Source organism: Tachypleus tridentatus, chromosome 12, assembly GCF_004210375.1.
Source record: "Tachypleus tridentatus isolate NWPU-2018 chromosome 12, ASM421037v1, whole genome shotgun sequence".
Lineage (NCBI taxonomy): Eukaryota > Metazoa > Arthropoda > Merostomata > Xiphosura > Limulidae > Tachypleus > Tachypleus tridentatus.
Window position 1 is genome coordinate 92,804,387 of NC_134836.1, and position 19,403 is coordinate 92,823,789.

The following is a 19,403-nucleotide window of genomic DNA, read 5'->3' on the forward strand; positions in this document are numbered from 1 at the left end:
TTAAAAAAAGAATGGATACAATTCATTTTACTGGACAGTTCGTGTAACCCACTGCATAGTCTGTATGAGGGGGTTTGTACAAATGAGATGATTCCTGTTTGAACCATGTGCCTTTACAGCTCTTTTCCTTATGCAATTTTTTTATTCCTTTTCAATTTCATTTAGTGGATCTGGAGAACCATTGAATCTCCTGTTACAAAATACCAGGATGTCAGTATGGAAAGTTCTCTTCCAGATTATTGTTATTACACTGGTACAAGACTGAGTCAGTGCATTTCTCAGTTAGAAGTAAAGAAGGGGTATTGACTGGAACCATAAAACAGGCCAAAACAAGCAGTTCCCAGTGGTTATATCCAGTTGAATGAGTCTTGAGTTCTCTTCTTGATGTAGGTCTAGGATGGTTTATCCAAGAACCTGAATATTTGTAAGTATTTCTTCCCAAACTGTATGTTTTGGCAGATTTCCCTAGCCAAACATAACTTATGTCATATTGAAATATTTAAGATGGTTTTAGCAGTCTTCATTATTATTGTTACCTTTGTGACACTATCAACAAATGTAAACTGCTTGTATTGAGTAAAGAGTATTCCCTCCTTGAGATTGCTGCAGTCTTTCACCACTAGGTTTCTTACTCTATTGAGTAACACACACCATTCATTTTCCCTTTCTGTCACTATAATCTCAGAAAGGAAATCATTAGTTTCATTCCTTACTTATTTAAGTCCCTCCACCATTTCTTCAATGAGGGATTAAAACTATCTGTTCTGTAGGGAGATGAATAGTTGTTTGGTAGGTTAGTTTAGGTAAGTAACACCCCTTAGAACCATCCACCCTATCTTCCACTTTCAATGTGTCTCTTTTTTCTCTTCAAAAATGAACTTTTGGTATACACAAGTGTTACATAGAAGATGTGTCACTCTTCTACTAGTGGAAAGCTACAGTCTAATGTTGATTGCATCTTAAGACTGGTGCAATACACATTATTAGGTGTAGATGGTAGGAGTTTTGTTCAAAGGCTTGGCACATGCACAAAAATATTTAGAAAGTGGGTGAACTAGTAGCTATCTGTTCTGTGAAGAGGTCAGCAGCTATTTAAGATACTTTAAAGTAAGGAAAGTATTAATATTATGTGTATATAGTATATGCATGTATATTTATAAAAGGAGTAAACAATATATCTATTGTTAATAATATTATTTTTCTGATTAATTCTATTTCAAACAAGATATGAAGTGATTTATAGCATTAAAAACCAAAAGCATTATGAGACAATTTTATATCATCACAACTTAAAAATATTAAGTTTCATAGATTTGAAACAAATTTTTTGTCTCAACAGGAATTTGCCATTTTTCCAAGAATCTACATTATTTGTATACATTTTAAAATTTTTCATATTTTAGCACTGATTACACTTCCTTTGTGCTAATAACTAGTTTATCATTTTTAGTAAAATTTATATAAATTAAGTTTGTTTTACTATTAGAAAAAGATTTAGCAAAATATCTATTTTATACTATTTTAAAATTTATAAACGTTAACTAGCAGTGTGTGAAATAACAGACTTCCCCTTTGAAATTCCTATTAATTAATACATAATTAATAAATTTAATTGATATATAAAAGGAGCATTTCTAAGAATTTCCTCAGATACAAATAACCTGAGCATGTTTTTATTAAGTCAAAAAATATTTAAAATATGATGTAACACATTGGAAGCATTTGCATGGAAAAATAATAGAAAGTAAAACCTACTTTGTGATTGTCAGTATTTATTACATCTTTGTTTGTTATACATTTGTTGTTTTTTTTAATCTGGTTTAAATGCCAAGTATGGTATTTATTTATGATTAACTTGTATTTGAAGTTTATAAGTTTTTCTAAAATTTATTTGTTGCTATACGTGTACCAGTTTGTTTGTTTTTATCACGTAATTCAAAAATAGGAAACATTCTTTTGAACATTCATATGTGTTAATCATGTTTACCATGCGATAATAAAACGTTTAGGTGTAATGAAGCACAAATAATTTTCACTGTTTACACTCTTTGCCTAGCATTAGTCTCCAGATTTACAACGCTAAAATCAGGGGTTCGATTCACCTCGGTGGGCTGAGCAGATAGCCCGATGTGGCTTTGCTATAAGAAAAACACAAACAAACGCCTAAAATTAAATACATCTTTAACTTCTCAGTTGTGTCTCAATTTCTGAGTTGTATATGATAGGTTTATTAGTTGGAAGACAAAATTCTGTCAGTATAACTTAGAGGATATTTGTGTTTTTTAACTGCTGTATGAAGATGTGGTTTTCCTTGAAATTCAGAGGATATATATCTATTTTATTAAATATGTGACTGAATGAATGCTTATAATTTATAGAACCAACTGTGTGATGTCTCTTTCCCAACTGGTTCTTGTACTGTTTGCATACATCAATTGGTTTTAAATAATTAAATGATAAAATTGTGCAAACAGATTTACATTGTAATTATATAGACACATTTTACTAAGTTATTATTGTAGTTTGTAATTTCTGTACCCTGGTCTCATTTATGTAGGCTTACACAGTCTAAATGATTGAAGTTGTTTCCTCAAATCACATGGAGTATACATTTTGTTTAGTTACTATAATATCATTCTAAGTTTGAGTTTTATGTGCAACTTTACATGGATGATAAGCATGAGAGGGGTGAGTTAACACTTTCAGGCATTAAGCACTGGAGTTTGGTGAGAGTCAGCTTTGTTTGTATTATAACTGTAATTAATAAGTAGGAAAGTCATCAATGAAAGTAATAGTTTTCAGTTCAGGTTTGTAATAAATACCAATAAAGCTTATTATTTAATGTATAATTGTTTGAAAGCATTTGTATGTGTAATTAGTAGTATAATTCTTTTGCTGTAATTTCAGGAAAGTTGCAAGGAGTGCCTTCTTCAAATGACATAAAGTGGTGTTCTGGAGAAATTGCCTTTCAACAGAATCAGAAAGAAAAGATTTTTATGAAGGATAATGAAATGAAAGTAGATGAAGCTAAAGAAGTTGTGATGTTTGTTCAACTTATTGCAAAGTAATGTCTAGATGTAATATGTAAATTGATATTAATATTTATTTTAATCAAATATAGTATCAATTATCAAAATGTCTATGTGTATGTTGTCTTATAGCAAAGCCACATCAGGCTACTTGTTGAGTCCACATCAAAATGTAGACAAAATATATAATTTGTATTTTTCCAGTTAAAAAAAATGAGCTTTTGTGTCTGTGTACTACATGTGGTATGTAAATAACGTAAAACTTTCAATGTGTATTTTTACACTGCCTATACAGTATATACATATGGTTTTAGTTATATAAAAGAAAATTTATTTTTAAAGGAGATAATATAAACAAACAGTTTAGTATTGCACTGTATACAGACATATATATATATGTCAACAACAGAACTCTTAGTTCATTTATACAATATATACGGGATGTGGACAAAAAAAATATTGTTAATTTGTTGTATCTTTTATAAGATAACAGAAAACTGCGTAAAACTACATGTTTTCAGAACATACTTGATGATATCTGTTCAAATGTCATATCAAATTGTAATTGTAACACTGGCTATTTTAAATATCTGAACTTTTTATGATTTTAGTTACATTCTATTATAAAAGTGTTGTACAACTGATGTACTTTCTTAGGTCTTATTATTCCATTTATCCTACAAAACGATCAAACAAGTTTCTCTTCTATAACACCATGTCACACAAATTTTGTTCTTGGATAGTATGTGTTATTTCATAATTGCTTATGTATTAAAGTACAGAAAATGTCCATCATTCCCTTCAAACTTTGCTTTTGTAATCTGGATAATGAAATTTAGAAAGTAGCCTATTTTCTATGCAAAAAATGGGCAAATTTGCACATTTTCATTTACACAAGGTCTGAATAAAACAACATATGAATCAAGATTTACATATATTTATGCTAACATTATACAAAAATATTTAGAAGTGAGTAGTTTTTCGAGATTTGCAACTGTAATGTAAATCACTTTCATGCATAAGTTCCCAAATATAGTCTCTCATCATGTTTTCATTATATGCTCCCAGGTCACAAAAGCAAAGTTTGAAGAGAAAAATATGTCTTTTCCATTTACTTTAGGCATAAGCAATTGGGAAATAACACTTTCTGCCCAGGAACAAGAAAAAGTAAAAATTTTGTTACATAGTGTAATTGAACATAAAAACGAAATTCAAAATAATAGAAACCAGTTTCACAAGTTAATATTTAGTTGTCATTCCCTTGTATTTCAGTGCTGCTTCACATCAACGTGGCATATTTTCAGTGAGTTTTTGCAGATATTCCTGAGTGACTGACTGCCTTTGAGTACCTTAGAAAATTCATTTTCTGTGTTTCGCTTGCAATTTTTATTTAATTTGTTTAACTCGGCCCACTAATTTTCAATTAGATGAATGACCTTGGCCCTTCTATAACATCAAGTCTCTTTTTTTAAAGATATATTTTAATGACCCTACAATTGCAAAAAAACTTGCAAGATATAACAAATTAACAACATTTTCAAGGAAGCCACTTTTTTTTCACCCCATGATTTTTTTTTAAGGATTGTAAACTATAAAACAGACTGACATGATTACTGTTTAACCTAATTAGTGTAATTCAACAATGAACAAGGTGAAAGCAAGTTGTATTTGCACATTGTTTTTGAACTTTGAATGGTAAATTAAGTTTTTGTAATATTTACAACTAGTAACCTAAATGTACGAGGTTTTATTTTTTTATTGCTGGTATAAATATGTTACTATTATAGTGGGATTGGAATGCCAGTATCACAAAATGATTTTTATCATTTGAATAGTGTGGTTGAGTGATCTGTTTCACTTGTGTAATTGTCATTATTTTAGTCTTATTTTTCTCTGTTTCTACAATGGGATACAAATTATAGATGATAATTTTTGTTGTGAAACATTGTTGATTTCATTCCTTCTGCTTACAACACTTTTGAAAATAAAATTTTGGTGCAGTTTTTAATTGCAACTTACTTTAGTTGATTTTAAAGAATAAAGTTAAACCTAATAGATTGTTATCTCTGTGCTGTAAAATATATGAATGTTTGTTACCAGAAATAGTTACACAGTTATTTGAATAAAGGACTTTCAATTGAAACAAGCAAAACAGACCCTAAAGATACAAGTAACATCTGTGAAAGTCTTGTAATCTTGTTCTGTGTGCCCCTTGTAATCAGTAAAAAAGATATAAGGGATATCAATGAGTCTAAGTATTTATACTTTTGACATTGTTTTTTTGGTTTGGTTTGTTTTGAATTTTGTACAAAGCTACACAAGGACTATCTACATTAGCTGTCCCTAATTTAGCAGTGTAAGACTAGAGGGAAGGCAGCTAGTCACCACCACCCACTGCCAACTCTTGGGCTACTCTTTCACCAATGAATAATGGGATTGACCATAATGGCTGAAAGAGGGAGCATGTTTGAAGTGAAATATAATTTATCTTTGTTCCCAATCAAAACATAATTAGCTGTGACTTTGGAAATTATGGGGGCTGTCTTACTGGATACTTACGTTTTTTAATATCCAAAAGATGTCACTGCAATCAGAGAAGTAGCCTAATGCAATTATAAGAAAACAGATGGTAGTGAACAAAGAATAAGGATTTTAACATGAAACTAATATTAAACCTCATTTTACATTTTCAACTTTTTAATCTTGTGATACAAAGCCATACAGTGAAAGTATTGAAAGTTTTCATTTTTATAATATTTTAACAATTTGAAACACATTAAATCATAAAAAGTAGAATAATAATTTTATCTCTAAAGCTAGAGCAATGTTTTCTTTGAATGCTGACCAGATGGTTTAGTGGTTTCTTACAAAGGCATTTTAGTATTTTATGTTAACCAACATACAGAGTTGGGCATGGTCTGATAGTCTAAATGTCTGACAGTATTTTGAAGATTCCCTAACTCGAGCCATAGTGGCACTGAAAATGCATCTGGGAATGGCTGGTAGGGTAGTAACACTTTTATTGATAAGTAGAGAACAATGTTTCAACCCTCCTAGGGCATCTTCAGGTTAACAAAGAGGAGCATTGCACTCTCAGCTGTAACAACATTATAAAAATTACATTCAATCAATTTAGTAGTTCAAAATTAGGGATAGCAATACCTAACCAATAGATAGTGCTGTTTAGCCCAGTGTTGTTTGAGAAAAAAAATCTAATTTCTAAGTTTGTACAAGAATATAATTTAGTCATCTTACATTCTTTGAATGAAGTAAATGGCTGTAAAGTCGTCCTTGCAAACAATCTTTACTTATTTTCAACTTTTATGTCGAAAGTTTTAAATCAGGACTTGTATCTAGGCAGCAAGTAAATTTCTATTTGTTCTGTTGGTCCACCATAACAAACGTGTATTCCATTCTTCATGTCATACTGTGTAGTATTTCACTTTGCATTGAAACAGTTTTAAATTTCATTAGTGTTCATATATGTATTTGTGTACAGTTTACTTCTACATTGATCAGTTTAAATGTAGAAACAGTTATGACTAGAATATGTCACAGGTAAGCTCTGCTTATCCAAACAACAATAACTATGAAATGCTTATCTTCAATTTCTAAAATCATTCTATCAGTTTTAAAAAAATAATAAAAAAATACAAATAATTTTTGGAAATACATAAAATTTAATGGATAGGTTTTACAACATTCATTGAATTTTTATATAAAATAAAGGCAGTATCTTTAGCAGGTATTTGGTTAATTTAAAGGCATTGGTATTCATAAGTTAGGCATGGATGTTTCTATTAAATTCTAGAGGTTTACTTTAGATGGTTCTTCAATGTGTACTTGATATATAAGTTTATGGCAACTGAAAATCAGTATTTGTTTTTTGTTAATTTATTAATGAAAAATAGTCAAGGTTATTGTTTGTTCATTCAGTATATGTATGAAACTCAGTTACTGAATCTCTACATTTCCAGAGAAAATGACACAACTGTTCGAGGTCAGAAGAAACGTACTTGTCCATTGTCCACAAAGTGGCCACCTCCTCTATTGAGATAAAAGCCCAGTGTATGCTGTTTTGAATAATTTATAGTAGCGGAATCATGTCTTGTTTTATTTGCAATAAGTTTATTAGTTTTGGTTTTGCTTATATATTCAAGTTATCTTTCTAAGTTATTGAACCCAATTGAGTCACTGTGATTTAAATTTAATCTTTTTAAAAACCTACATTCGTAATAAACAACAGTTGTATAATTACCAGACTTATTTTGTTTTAATGATTAAAAATCAGAACTGTCTATAACTAAAATGTATTAAAAACTATAAAGGTAATTTTTGCTTGTTGGTTTGTAAGAAAATGTTTAAACTTTCTAGTGACATTCCAAATGATAAGTAACCTTGTTCTGTGATTTAAAGTTTGTTTTTGTTGTTGTTAAGTGCAAACTACACAGTTATATATCTGTACTCTGTCTGCTGCTGGTATTAAAACCTGAATTTCAATGTTATAGTCCTCAGTCTTAGGACTGAGCTAGTGTGGGGGCAGGGGTGGGAGATACAGCTTTAAAGTAATTGTTGTTTCACTGTGTATATTTATTTTAATATTTCAATAATTTCAGGCAGTGCAGTTTGATTGTTTAATATTATAATTTACCTTCATCAATGTCCTCTGGTAGAAGAATGGTAAGTCTTTGGATTTACAACTCAAAAATCAAAGATTTGATTCCCCGTGATGGATACAGTAGATAACCCCATATGACTTTGCTAGAAAGAAAGCTCACACAGAGTTCACACCTCCATCAAAGAATGTCTTATTTTGGTCTGAATTATTTGGTATGTCAAGCTAGATGTCTTAAATTATGTTTGTATTTTCTGAATACAATGACTGCATATTTCATGTTTGCTAAATTAATATAAACTAATACTATTGCCATGGGAACTGGTAACAATAGTTTATTATGATGAATAATATCTAACTCCATTTATCTTAGTCCTGTTGTTACAAGTGTGATTTAGTTTATTTGATGACAGTTTTGGGGAGTATTGTTTGAAAAACTTTATAAAGAGAGAATTTGACAGTGTACTGTTTCACCAGCATGGTTAATTATAACTAAACAGAAATTCTATAACATGTTTATTTCAACTTATCATTAAGTTCATATTGAAACATTCCTAATGTTTTGTTATATAAAATAAAGTGATAAATGGATAAGGACAGTCTTGGGACCTCTTAAAGGTTTTATTTAGCAGCTGAAATAAGGCAGCACTGTGGGATCATTAGCAACACTATATGAATTCTACCTCATATTTTATGCTCTCATCTCTTGTAATTTTGAATTTCTACATGCTTTGTATAATATATTTTTTTAAATATGTAAGGAAATTATATTTATGTGTTTAAAAATTTAATATTGACGAAAAAGAAATTTAAAATACTGTAACAGAATCCAGTTAATGTCAACAAAATTAATTAATTATTTCTTGCTGTTAGCATTTTTACTCATGAAACATTTTGAGTTATAATGACTTTTTAAGTTAGACAGTCTTAATTTATAATTTTCATCTTGAAAGTTCCATTTCACAGGTAGTTGCTTATAATCACTTTACCTTTTAATTTCACCTTAAAATCCCTAACAGGAAGTGGCCCGGCATGGCCAGGTGGTTAAGGCACTTGAGGAGTAATCTGAGGGTTGCAGGTTCGAATCCCTGTTACACCAAACATACTCTCTCTTTCGGTTGTGGGGGCGTTATGATATTACCGTCAATTCCACTATTCGTTAATAAAAGGATAACCCAAGAGTTGGCGGTGGGTGGTGATGACTAGCTGCCTTCCCTCTAGTCGTACACTGCTAAATTAGGGACGGCTAGCGCAGATAGCCCTCGTGTAGCTTTGCAAAATGTAAAACAAGCCAAACCATTAGCAGCTTAATAAGAATTTAGAACCAAGTTTCTAAAGAATCAAACTTGAACATCAACATAAAGTTGTCGTCGAACCGTGGTCGCACTCTTTATCATTAAAAACTACTATCACAAAACTCGCAGGCAAAGTAATAAGTGACATAGAACGTACTTTATGTAACGATGTATATATTGAATTAAAAACAAAGAACCCTAGGCAATAGACATAAAAACAAAACTTCTCATGTTTATAAACATTCAGCCAACTGTAAGCTAGCTGAAACAATCAAAGTTATAAACCATGAAAAATATTCCATCATTAGAAAAATCAAAGAAACTATTCTAACACATCTTAAACTTATCACCCCTACATCTGTATAAAATGGGCCTGAACCAAACCGCAGACGTAAATACTAAGAACAAAAATCTCACTAGTCGACTGTTTGAATTCCGCTTTTTTATTGACTCGATAATGCCAAGCTAACGTCAGCGATACGTTGTGTGTTCTCTTAATTCTTTCAATAAACTCTAAGCTAGACGCCATATATATATAATTTTAGTTGCCGAGATGTTACTGAGTTCCGTACCTAACTTTTGTTTATTCCTATTGTAAAACCTATCCACTACTTCATAGAATTAGGAAATGTATGTATCAAAAAATCATAATGAAAATTAGATTTCTCTATGTATATTGCAAATAAATAAATAAAGTACTGCATATGTTTGTTTTTTTGTTGTTCATAAAAACTCAAAAATGTAACTTTTAGGGGTCACACTAAAATTTAATCAAAGTAACAAAACCTAAGGCAGGAGTGCTGTAATTCTTTGATTAGCTTCTCCAGACCAGTATTGTAATAATTAACCATGATATTTGGTCGCTTATTTTGTAGTTAGTAGCTTTCACGAACTGTAATTTATGGCCAATAGTGTAACAAGCGTTAAAATACTTTGAGAAACGTCCTGAACTTGGATTTCTCTACCTACTAAAAGTTTGATTCATCTATAAAAACTAGTTTCTAAATGCCGAGTTTTTATCTAACGGTGAATTTTATAAGCTGATTATCGGTGTACCAATTGAAACTAAAATGGGTCCAAACTTTGCAAATCTTTCTGTTGGATATATCGAAAAACTCGTATTTGTATAGTATGATGGCCTCTTGCTCCTCCTTTAAAAAAAATATGTGGAAAATCTTATTGAAATATTCACGGGCAGCTTGTCTAATATAGAAACATTTATTCATTACGTAAATAAGTTCCATCCTTCACTGGAATGCACCCATGACATTTCCGATTCATCATAATTATTTCTGGATCTTATATTCTTTCCTTCGATAATTTCCGACAAAATCACAGCCAGCTAGTGTTAATTATAAACTCATAGATGCCCACTTATTTGTATTTTAATTCTAGTCACCCAATACACATGAAGGATAACATCCAAATATCTCAATTCAATCGGATTCAGAAATTGTTTAGCGAATCTGATGGTTTTAATACTCACGCCACAGAATTGGAATCAGTTTTCCATAATCGTGGCTAACCGAACTAAAAGTGATAAAAGCTTGCAACTCTATTGTATATCAAGACCACATTTCCTCCCATTTTATCTCTCATAGTAATAGACTGTAAGCACAGCTGTATTAGACCACCGCTTATCCTCACACGCTTCCAACAACAATCCCATTTTATCTCTCATAGTAATAGACTGTAAGCACAGCTGTATTAGACCACCGTTTATCCTCACACGCTTCCAACAACAAACACGTTAAAGACAACATTCTGAATCATTTTCGTGTTTTAAAGGAATCAGACACCAATAATGGTATTTTTGCAAGGCCTCCTCCCCTCCCTACAATTTCTTAGCATTACGATATCAATATAGATACTCCAGTTTACAGCAACCTTGAAAAACCTCCTTTAAAAATGCAAGATAAGCTATCCATGTTAACAGAAGGCGCCGCAACACTTGTGCTTCCAACAAGCGTCTGTACAATTGTTTTTTTTAATATTAAACACAAAGCTACCACAGTATCGAAACCCAGTTTCTAGCAGAATAGTCTGCAGACATATCGTTTAAGGGTCAATATAACTGCACATAAAAAGGTATCATATATTTTATTGTACGTAAGTGTTGTGGAAAATATTATATTAGAGAAAGCAACATATTACAAACCGAACGTACCCGAAAACATCTCAGAGACATAAAAAAATTTAATATATATAAACCAATAGCTCGGCACTTTAATTTGCCTAACCATGCCCTCGAACATTTTAAAATACTTGTGTAGAAAAAGACCCCTACGAACAAACATAACCGACAAACTACAAAAAACAAACCTGGTAACTACCCAGACAGATGGGATAACCGAACGTTTTAGTTTTTGCAAAATTTTTATACCAATTGTATTAAGTTTTTAAACAAAAAATTGATTTATGTGTTTAATTAACTATTATTATTTTAATGCTCATCGCTTGCACAGCGGTAAGTATACGGATTTACAACGCTAAAATCAGGGGGTTCGATTCTTCTCGGTGGGCTCAGCATATAGCCCGATGTGGCTTTGCTATAAGAAAACACACACACCTACTTTATTTTAATAGTGGTGTTTTCTACTTATAAATAGTTTCGACTAATCCTTCATATATTTTTACCAAATTCTCATTTTTGAATCTTTGTTTTATAAATTCTACAACTTGTATGTATATATATGTGTGTGTGTGTGTGTGTGTTTGTGCCTGTTAATAAATATATATATATAACCTGATTCTCTTTCATATTGTTTCAAAGGTTTGCAACTATTCTTTCACATGTTATTGTGTTACGTGCCCTCCAGTGGCATAGCAGTACTTTTTCGAACTTACAACGCTATAACCCGTGGTGAGAAGAGCACAAATATCTCATTGTGCAGTTTTGTGCTTAATTACAAATAAACAAATGTTTCGAAATAGAACTTTCTTCGTTCACGGACTTGTTGCTCCTGCTACAGATACTTGAAGAAGTGCATAAAGCAAAGTGTTGTATCTACAACTGTATATATATATTATTGTATTTGGTTGTTTAACCTCCAACACATTCCTTGTTTTGTCATTGAACAACTATCATGCATAATTTTGTACCAAGTTTTACACCAACTTTAATTTAATCGTGACTATTTAACCATCAGATTTTAGGCCTAACGATATGCCTGATATAAAATCAGTCTACAGTAAACTTCCTTCTCAAATGATAAAATCTTTACAGTGGCAACAGGCTCTCACCTCTGAAACCAAGTTAGTGTTTCAAATACTGAGCACTTATTAACCATTTAAGTTTCATATGTAATAACGTGCAATTAAAAATTGTTACAAACTAAAATTCCATACTCCACATAATACTCAAGACCGTAAATACTTTCTAACTGTTTAACCACTTGTTTTAATGAAAGATATTTTTTTTATGATATTTTTAATCAACCATGACAAAAGCTCGAATGACATACGTTACTACCACCGAAGACTATACGAATTAACAGGTTAACAACCGCGAGACAAGTACATATTACTAAAAAAACACTCGACTCTACCAATCACTCTGCCTTCTGTAATAAAACAAAATGTTAAAAAACTTCTAAACCATGGAATTGTATGTCCAAATAACTTACAACACCGTTATTAGAAAATAAGTCGTTTAATAGTTCCACGAATAAAATACACTAACTGAAACTAATGTAATTATTTCACACAACATGACTTCGTCTTATGTAGAGAGAGATCCGTGTTGAGTAACAGGCTTCCCCATTCAACCAAGCGTGAATATTTTTTGCTTAAGACATGACTGCGATTTGTTTTCTGCGCACAAGGATCCAAGCCTACTTTGATACCAAACATTTAAGTGAAACCAATAAAAACTGCCTTATAAAACATGATTCAGATAATACAAATTAATCGGTGAAATCACGCAAACCATTGATCCTGAAGGTCTCTTTTTTGCAATTTACAACACATTTCTAGCTTTGATTATTGTATAGATAAATAAATTTACAACACGATACCCTAAGAACAATCTTGCCCATGAAGAACATAAAGCATAATAACACATTCATTGTCGAAATTATATTATTATAAAACAATCAGATAAAGGAGTTGCTTTGGTCATGTGGTGTAAAATTTAAAAAAAAAAAAAAAACATTTTGATTAAATACGTTGTAACAATGCTTGAAAGCAGTTATTAAAACAAAAGGTAGACACAGAATATTAACTGTTTGCTGAACTCAAGCACTTCCATTGAGTTTCTGTTGTACTAAATATTGATTTGTTTGTTTTATTTTGTTTTTGAATTTCGCGCAAAGCTACTCGAGGGCTATCTGCGCTAGCCGTCCCTAATTTAGCAGTGTAAGACTAGAGGGAAGGCAGCTAGTCATCACCACCCACCGCCAACTCTTGGGCTACTCTTCTACCAACGAATAGTGGGATTGACCGTCAAATTATAACACCCCCACGGCTGAAAGGGCGAGCATGTTTGGTGCGACCGGACTAAATATGGAGATTGATAAAATTTTGATATTTCACTTGTGATTTACCTTTCATTTTTCTTTGGAAGCAACCAGTTTTGGCCTTGTCCTAACACTTTTGCATAGTAATGTATGTTTGATGTTAAGTTGAAATAGCTCTGTTTATATTTTTATTTCCTATGTTTTATACTGTATCGACCTTCTCTCCATAAATATCTATGCATGTTTGAAAGTGGTCAAATGTTGCATCCCGAGCTTCGGAGCACATCCCAGATGATACTGATTGTATGTCTTCTGTAATCCTTTCTCGGAGATCATGTACATCCCGTGGCTTTATGGCACATACACGTTCTTTAACCACAGCCAACCAGCATACGATGTTGCATCTGGCGAATGAGCAAGCCATCTCTGAGGACCATCTCTTCCAATCCATCCCGAGATCCTGTTCATAGAGTCGCGGGCAAGTGTGGAGGAGCTACCCCTCAAGTGGAAAAATTGTCTGACCCTCGGATGACCACAGAAAGATTGTGTAGTGTGTATGTCTACAGCATGTCTAAGATTCCCTGACCAGTGACAGTGTTTTAGAACAAACAATGGGCCTGTGGCTCCTGCAGCAATTTTCCTTCTCTTCGCTAAACTGTATCATCATTAAATCACAAAACATAATAAAATTGTAAACATTTTCTTTTGAGTCACCCTGTATAATCAAACTGACCTTGTGCCTTTTGTCTTCTGAGTATCAATTGAATATACACGTTTAATGAAAAACAAAAAAGATATATCTTATTTTTATAGTATTTTGCTGCACACTTCAGAGGCAGAAATTATCAATTAGTGTGTAAATAGGAAGGAAGAGCGCCTTATTCGTACACAGAGCTAAATTTCATACCTTCTCTGCAACCTGAACACTTCTTATTGTAAGGAGTCGCGTGCATGTCAGTATACGAAGGGCTGACGAAGCAGTTAATGAACACTTGTCGGTTCTTTAAACCACCATTGCTTATTTAGTCAATATTACTACTGGAACTCTTCCACATATAAGACAGTTTTGAACGTTGATGGTTCGCAAGGCACTCAGATATTAGTTCTTCATCACTCTGTGTAAATGTATTAGATATAGGCTATCACGTACATTAAGTAAAAAGAACGTTATTAAAATCCACGACTTGGAACACAAATGTAAAAAAAGAAATAAAAGATGTCGTTTGTTTTGAAAATTCGCACTAACATTCAAGGGCTGTTTGCATTACCTTTTTCTCAATTTGAACTCTAATGGTAGAAGGAAAACAGCTAGTAAACAGCACCCAGCACCAACTGTTGAGCTGCTCTAATCGGATAGTGGGATTAAACGTTACTTTTATAACGCATCGATAAAGCGCAGAACAACATTTTAAAAAACTGGACGAAAATAAGGGACCCTCGGATTCGCAGTTCACTATGCAAAGTACTGGGGCACGACCACCTGAATATAGAACTGAAATGTGTAGTAAAGTACAAAAGAAAGACCCACTAATAACAGAAGATTCTCCGATCTCATGCTTGGGTTTATTTATCTCAATAAGTTATAACAGCTCAATTACAAAGAAACATACACAGTTAATAATAGAAATAACCCACTACTCAATTAACACTATAAGACAACAAGCAAGTGATTGTGTGTGTGCTTTAAATCTTTAAACAGAAAGTGTAGGGTGTTTGAAAACAGGCACAAAGCTAAACAATGAGCTATCTGTGATCTGCCTACAACTGTTGCAGAAACCCGGTTTCTAGCATTGTTGTCTGCAAGAAGTAATGAAACCTTTAATAGAAAAAGACTTCTATCGGTCCGTGTGCTTTCTCTTGTAAGGAAAACTAAGTAAAATGAAACCACTAAATAAATTGGCGTCAGTTTAGGTTACTTTATTCTATATGAAATTCACTAGAACTATAAGACTGACTTAAAAACAACTAAAAATGGCAGAACCAATGATTCACTAACTTTGCTTCGCTTCACACTTTAAATGACGCAAACTTTAAAACTCATTCGCATCTGGAAGCTCGGCATGGCTATGTAGTTAAGGCGGTGAGTGGCGATGACTATCTGCCTTCCATTCTAGTCTTACACTACTAAATTAGGGACGGTTAACGCAGATAGCGCTTATGTAGCTTTGCGCGAAATAAAAAAACAAAACAAAAACGAACAAACATTCACACATGGTAAACGTAAACGACTTGAAGAATTGGCAAGAGTCTTCCTGCACTCATTCTAAGCAAAAGTGAAGGTAACAAAATTAATCTAAGCTTCGTTTATGAAAGGTGAATGCTTAACACAGCACAAAAACTTTGTATGTTCATTTAAAAAAATTAGAGACAAAATACTAGCATGTAGAGACACTTGAACCTAATGCAATAGCTATAAGGGTTCTCATTTTGTGAAATGAAGAAAATACATCATCTGACTCTATGACTTTTGCTGAACAAAATAATTGAATAAAACACGCTAGGACATGGACGTCTCTGAAAAACTTATATCAGATCTGTTTTTCCAAATTCAATGGGCCCAGCATGGGCAAGCGTGTTAAGGCGTGCGACTCGTAATCTGAGGGTCGCAGGTTCGCATCCCCGTCGCGCCAAACATGCTCACCCTTTCAGTCGTGGGGGCGTTATAATGTGACAGTCAATCCCACTATTCGTTGGTAAAAGAGTAGACCAAGAGTTGGCGGTGGGTGGCGATGACTAGCACAGATAGCCCTCGAGTAGCTTTGTGCGAAATTCAAAACAAACAAACAAACAAACCAAATACAATGAATGCGTTGAATATGTTAATAAATGATAACGTTTTTGATATAAGAAGGTAGTGATCATCTGGCCAACAGAGAGTGAATATTAAGGGCGGGTCTACTCACAACTATTATATGAATCGCTTAGCTGAATAAGTTGTTTCTGTATAGTTGAGTGCAAAACTACACAATGGGTTAAATGTGTTTTGTTCACTACAGGTATCGAAACCTGATTCCTAGTGTTGTAAGTTCGCAACAATCCATTGTGCCTTGAGAGTTGTTTTGAATTAAGCACAAAGCTACACAATGGGCTATCTGTGCTCTGCCCACCACGTTGTAAGTCCGCAGACATACCGCTGAATTACTGAAAAGCATGCCTCGAGGGAGAGAGAGTAAAATCATCAGACAAGGGGGGCTTCTTAATTTTTATATACTTTGCTCCTTAAGGAAGGTTAAAAATAATAACCTACAAGATTAATAACAAATTATAAACATTAAGCTCTAACGAGGGAACCCTGGATTTTCTGCAGTAAGACTGAGGACTTATAATGGTAAAATTCTGAATTCGATACCCATGATTGTCACAGCAGTTAAACCATCGTGTAGTGAAGCTTTGTGCTGAACGAAAAACAATCAAACTTTAAAAGGGGTTCAATCAGGAACTTAAAACTGAAATAAAATTTGCAGGATACAAACAGTTGACCCATTAGTCCAAAATTGGCATGCTAACGACTAAATCACGTTTGACCCTGGATATGAAGCTGCTATAAGAAAATATTATACAGCAAAAGTCTGTTCATTTTTTAAAAAATAACATAAATCTAAATCATTTCTTTAATATGAAAGATGAGACTGAATAGGTTAATAAAGTAACTGTTTTTCCATATGCCACTTATTAGCACACAAAAACTTACTAACAGTACTATGTTATATAATATGTTGACCTGACTTATTTCATCAAAATTGAGAATTTGATTTTGGAATGGAGAGTTTAAGTTTATATTTAAAAGAAATGCTCAATGTCAAGATATTTCAGAAAATTACCTGCATAAAATGGAACAGTGAGGAAATGGATGAAAAAGTAATTTAGGTCAAATGTTTTCTTGATCCAAGCAATATTATGATTTTGATATTCATTTTAATGTGGTGTTAAGCTGGTATTTGGAAAGGGAATAAACACAGAAATAAGCCAGTAAAAGACGACTGGAAAAAGCGAGGATCATCTAGTTTTATTTGAATGCTGTTATGAGTAGTTTATGACTGGCATTTTGATTTTGAGGTTTTTACAATAAAATGTCACTTTATATTTTAAATTTGATAATCCAGGACACTGTTGGGAATGGGTTCTTTCCAGGAACACTCCTCTAAATCCATGCACTATTTAAAAGTTTGATCAGTTCACAGCTGCAGTAAAGATGGCAATCCAGTATCCAGTGCAAGTACACATACTGTGCTTGTGACATTAACAATTGTTTGCACTGTGTATAACATTTTGCGTTCATTACATTTATTTCTTGCTACAGGCGTTAGTTTTTGGATTTTTTGTGTTGTTTTTTTTTGCAGAATTTATTAGTATCTCATAAATTCTTACCGAATTTCTATTATATAACGGACCTACCTAATTTACTCTCTCAAGAAATTAGTTAACCTTAAAATATCGCAAGAAGGATATGAAGAAGAAACGTTAGTATCATGACCACGGAATATTATTATGGAGATTTTGTCTTCTAATTAAGTTTAAGGAAACATTTACTGAGTAAAGAATAGTATTTTCTGAAAGTAGAAGTACGTCAAACCGAGAGGGAGAGTTGCTGGATGAAACCAGTAAAGTGGATCCTCGTGCACAGAGAATTGGAATTTTATTTTCATACTGTAGGTAGAGAAGAGTCTTTACAAACCATGCTAAGATAGCAACAGTGGAAAACTGACCTCGTCACTGACCGAGCCAAAGTGACAAAGTTTCATATTACTATTACTTTATAGCCAGTTTCTCCAAGTACCATTATTTGTTCTCACTAAAATTGAGATGTACGTTGGATGGTACAAGGAATGTAAACAACCATTATGATTCCTAAAGACTGCTTTATTGGAGATTTCATCACAGGAGAGGGACCTCCTATTCAACATCAATGCTAGTGATGGTCTAATTAGAGACCATTATTACAGTGGCAGAACAAAATGGAATGTGTAAACACATACGTTAGTCGTACAATGATGGCTTCTAAAATGATCACCATCTGGTAGATTTTGCTTCACATAAATGGTTAATGAACTTTAAAAGCCCATAATGGATGATATCATACTGGGGAGCAACACTGCAAGAACATGGCATCAACTGGACTTACAACAAGGAAGTGCAGCTGAATTGTTTCTGCACAAAGGAAGCCCCTTTCTCTATTCATTCAATGTTTTGTTTAGGTACACTGTGTGGGGGCTGAAAACGTTTCTCCATAGCAATGACAAAACATATGGTGAGAAATTCTACTAGTGGATGGGTATCATGATTAATGCTTTAGGAGCGCTGGAAAGAGTGAGAATGATGTACTTCACTTTCGGGGCAAGATAGAGAACACTAAAAAAAGTTTCCTAACCAAACCCTGAGTCACCTTACAAACCACCACAATGGATAATCAGAAAATCACCGCTACACTAGAGAATCTCCCTTTAGGGTTAAGGTACAAAATATCAGTGAGTTACGTATTTTCTGTATACTAATTTTAAAATACATCATGGAAAATCATTTTGAGCTAATTGACTAGACTGGAAATATATACTGCTCAAAAATTTAAAGGAGCAAGTACATATTTCAGTATATTTTTGTCATAACTAAATTTATGTATGAAAAACATATCCGTTCGTCTGCAAGTGTATTTTAAGCTTGCGAGTAAAGTTTGAAGTAACTCAAACGGAACTTACCTCACTCAAGGAGAATACAATTCAAGGTACCCTATATAAGACTGTTATGTGAAACTATGCATTCCTCATTAATTCTCGAAACAAACATCAACATGGATCTTTTGCGGCTCATTTTGTCAGTGTGTACCTTTACCTTGTGTACCCAAGCAGTCAGGCGCCATCTGACAGAGAGTGAAGTGGCCAGGGCAGTCCAGATGCTGGAGGATGGCCAGACCCAAAGGAAGGTGGTACAGCGCGTCGCTGTGTCACCAAGCGTCATCAAATGACTTTGGCGACGCTACCAGGAGACGAACCCTTATGGCAGAAGACCAGGT

At 33.0% G+C, this 19,403-nt stretch overlaps 1 protein-coding gene across 2 annotated transcripts in view; it reads left to right on the forward strand.

Moving 5' to 3' along the window:
* The window catches only part of LOC143234003 (uncharacterized), a 28,710-nt gene extending 19,068 nt beyond the window's left edge, over positions 1-9,642 (forward strand). For both annotated transcript variants that reach the window (XM_076470992.1, XM_076470991.1), the window contains 2 exons: positions 2,908-3,064; positions 7,007-9,642. The gene's annotated coding sequence lies outside the window, so the exon portion shown is untranslated. The remainder of the gene's footprint in view (positions 1-2,907; positions 3,065-7,006) is intronic.
* The last annotated feature ends 9,761 nt before the right edge of the window (positions 9,643-19,403 follow it).